Source organism: Macrobrachium nipponense, chromosome 18 (genome assembly GCF_015104395.2).
Source record: "Macrobrachium nipponense isolate FS-2020 chromosome 18, ASM1510439v2, whole genome shotgun sequence".
Lineage (NCBI taxonomy): Eukaryota > Metazoa > Arthropoda > Malacostraca > Decapoda > Palaemonidae > Macrobrachium > Macrobrachium nipponense.
The window spans coordinates 13,954,788-13,959,061 of record NC_087211.1 but is presented as its reverse complement, the minus strand read 5'-3'; positions in this window follow the sequence as shown (position 1 = coordinate 13,959,061).

Here is a 4,274-nt window from a genome sequence, read left to right as displayed (position 1 = left end):
TGAATGTTTCCCCTTTTTTCCAACCAATCTCCGTTCTCTCATCTCTCTCTCTCGTCTCTCTCTCTCCTCCTCTCTCGTCTCTCTCTCTCTCTCTCTCTCTCTCTCTCTCTCTCTTATTCTTTGCCCATCCTTCTTCGAACCTCCATGCCAATATTGTTTTAAGATACAACAACGAAGGATACGTAAACAAGATCCTTTCACTTTGTGAAGGATTTCATGTGGTTGATATTCGTGATTCTAAGTAGTTTGACGAATACAGGGAATAAAAACTAAATTGAAATAAACTTTACTAAACTCCATAATAGATTTCACAAATTACTCTCTTAAAACAATTCAATAGAATAAATTTCAATAAAATATCAAAATAAAAGAATTGTATTGAGGTAGTTATGGTTGCATCTTCGCCCCAACTTCTAAAGTGACAAAGAGAATAATTTCATGCATTATGTGTAAAACAAAGTTCCAGAAGATCGCCTTTGACTTGTTTTCAGTAACAATGATTCTTCTCTGATTACAAGAATAAAGGAATGAAATTTACAAGGAATTTTGCGGGTGTATAGACATCTCACGATTCGATCGCTTCACCGTAATCCCGGTTAATAATTACAGCAAAAGGATAATTCACTTGATACCTTGATTGAATCTACAATATTGACCTAGGTCGTGATAGAATTATAATGTTGTATTGAATGCAACATTAATGTGCAACGATTATCATCTTTTGAGGGTAGAAAAAGAGGAAATTAAATCCATTGCTTATTAGTCAGCTATTCCTTTTGTAGACTTAAACACTCATATGTTTCTGTCCGAAGAGATAAACTAAGAAATATCGAAACTTACTAGTTTATTCAGCGAGAGGAAAGGAAACAGAGCCGGAGGTACTTTTCAGTCTTCCCTAAATTCATTTGAAAAATAATTAAGTTTTGAGAAAGAAGTCGAGGGAACTACAATCAAGAAACTTATTTGCAAATCAACGCATCATTTCTGAAAAGTCCTTTTTGGTGGAGTGAATAATAAAAACACTGAAGATTCAAATGGGAAAGTTTCCGTCGAAAAATGAGCTAAAGAAAAAGGAAAAATCTTGCTTGTTATCTTTCAATTTCTCGAAGGAAAAGAAGTAATTATGAGAGATTATAACGACTAGAGAGTTAAACTCTCTCTCTCTCTCTCTCTCTCTCTCTCTCTCTCTCTAATATATATATATATATATAGATATATATATATATAATATATATATATATATATATATATATATATATATATATATATATATGTGTATGTGTGTGTGTGTGTGTGTGGTGTGAGTGTATCTTTCTATACATATATGTGCAGATATGTACATATAGTATATATATATATATATAGATATATATATATATATATATATATATATATATATATATATATATATATATATATATCATATTATATATATATATATATATATATATATATATATATATATATATATTTATATATATATATATATTATGAATATTAAAAGAAAGTATCGCACAAAACCAATAGCCGTACATATGACCTCCATCCTTCGAAGGAGGGGGAAAGGGTCGCTCGCCCGGAGATTTTAATTATCCGAGTTCTGTACTACAGATCCGGACCCGTGGAATGGAATTTTCAAAGCCTTTTCGCTTCTTTCGTAATGTTTCATAAACGAGGTCGGGTTTTGCCTCCCGGGAAGATAATTGTAATGAGATTTCATATCCGAAAAGCCACAGTTTTTCTTATTTTAGGTCGATGACGTCACCTCGAAGGCTTCGTCAGATTTCTGAATAATAATAATAATAATAATAATAATAATAATAATAATAATAATAATAATAATAATAATAATTAACTCCTTTCAAAAGAGCCCTTTTTGGTCAGTGAACATCGTCCAAATAAATGGTGGTTTCAGAACTCACAACTGTTCCCCCTTTACGCTTCAGTGACCCAACATGTCACTTGCGTTGGTGGACATTTCAACAGGAATCTTCACTAGAAGTTTCTCTCTCTCTCTCTCTCTCTCTCTCTCTCTCTCTCGTCATCTCTCTCTCTCTCTCATTCTGTTACTGAAGTTACGGTATCTGAAAAATCATGATATAATATAACTTCTCTCTCTCTCTCTCTCCATTCTGGTACTGAAGCTAAGGTATCTGAATAATCATGATATAATATAACTTCAACCTCTCTCTCTCTCTCTCTCTCTCTCTCTCTCTCTCTCTTCTCTCTCTCTCCATTCTGGTACTGAAGCTAAGGTATCTGAATAATCATGATATAATAACTTCAACCCTCTCTCTCTCTCTCTCTCTCTCTCTCTCTCTCTCTCTCTCTCTCTCTCTCTCCTCCATTCTGGTACTGAAGCTAAGGTATCTGAAAAATCATGATATAATATAACTTCAGCCTCTCTCTCTCTCTCTCTCTCTCTCTCTCTCTCTCTCTCTCTCTCTCTCTCTCTCTCTCTCTCTCTCTCTTTACGCCTAAATCTGGAACTGAAATTATGGTACTAAAAAATCGAGACAATCTCTCTCTCTCTCTCTCTGCTCTGCTCTAGTATGAAAGACCTCGCTGGACGAGCGGTTTTCGCGCTCGGCTGTCAATCCGGTGGTCCGAGTTTTCGATTCCCGGCTCGGCCAACGCGGAATCATAGGAATTTATTTCTGGTGATAGAAATTCATATCTCGATATAGTGTGGTTCGGATCCCACAATAAGCTGTAAGTCCCGTTGCTAGGTGACCAATTGGTTCCTAGCCACGTCAAAATATCTAATCCTTCGGGCCAGCCCTAAGAGAGCTGTTACTCAGCTAAGTGGTCTGGTAAAACTAAGATATACCTAACCTGCTCTAGTATGAGGTGCAAAGGAGATTTCAACCTAAGATCTGCTTCCAGTGAACCTTATAACTTTTTTTACTATTCAATAAATAAAAAAAAATTAGATCAATAGATGGTAACCAAGCGTTCAGTGAGTGAGAACTCTGGAATCCAATGTCTTAATAATTGAACAGTAACCAAGTTACATACAATGGCTTTACTCAGCTATCAAAGTCTTTTTGTTCATAGGTTTTTTTTCCCCCTTCCGTTTAAAGAATAGTTCTCTATGGGTCTTGCGCTTAGGATTTTTCCTCTTGTAAATACGTTTAACAATATTTGCCACTTTTGAATTAACAGACATCTCGTTTTTGAAGGTTGTGAAAGGAGGATTATTGTAGATCCTAGCTTTGTAACAATTCTCTAGTTTTAAAGATAAAAGTGAGAAGAAAAAAGAGAATTTAGGATTTCTAAAACGAGAGTAAAATAAAGTTCAAAGATGAGATCATTGCTATGTAGAGGAAACATAAATTGCAATTATTCTCTGCCTTCAAAAAGAAAAGTGAAAGCAAAAAAACAAAAACAAAAAAAAAAACAAAAAAAAAAAAACTCAGGTCTTCTAAAACGAGGTTAAAATAAAGTCCAAAAATGAGATCATAACTTTGTAATGGCAACGTGGTTGCGATAGTTCTCTGCTTTGGGAAATAAAAGTAAGATGAAGAAAAACGACATAAAGAAAATTTAGGTCTTCTAAAAGAAAAATGAAATAGAATCCAAAAATGAACAAACAGATCTCCGTACTGTAAACGACCCATTCCTTTGCTTGCAAACAATTAGCGCTTTTACTCGAACGCCTAACTCACCAGGTTCGTTCGTTTGCTTATTAATTTTCACCTATGTTATTTAATGAGAGAGAAAGAGAGAACATACCTTGCTCGAACAAAAAGCCTTTATTCATCTTTACGGAGACGAAATTCTAGATACGTACGTTTTTCTGTTATTTCTGGACTGCGCTCAGCCCTGCTTCTTATAATAAGGCAAGAAGACATTTCAATATCCATTAGTCTTTGTTTTTTTAACTCTTGACTCTAGAAAATCACATACTGTTGGCAGCTGGTGCCGTAATTAGTTTGTTGTTTTCTAGAATCAAGTTTAATACTGCTCAGTTTTCTAGGAGTTTTATCTTGGCTGCAACTAAAACGTTTTATAATTTACCTAGTCTTGTTGTGGGATCCTCTGATCTCCAAATATTAAGCGAAGAGCAAATTCATTCCTGCTCTGCTGCTACTGACGTCTCTTGAATTCCAAGTGTGTCAGTTTTATATTATATTCCTTTATATTCATTTATTCATAGCTTTTTCCTATAACTTGTCTCTCTCCGGTGGCTGATCTCCCTTTGGAGCCTCTATAGTCTGTTGACTGTCCATAAATTCTTTCAGCTGAAGATTGGAAGAAAGGAAAAAAAGGCT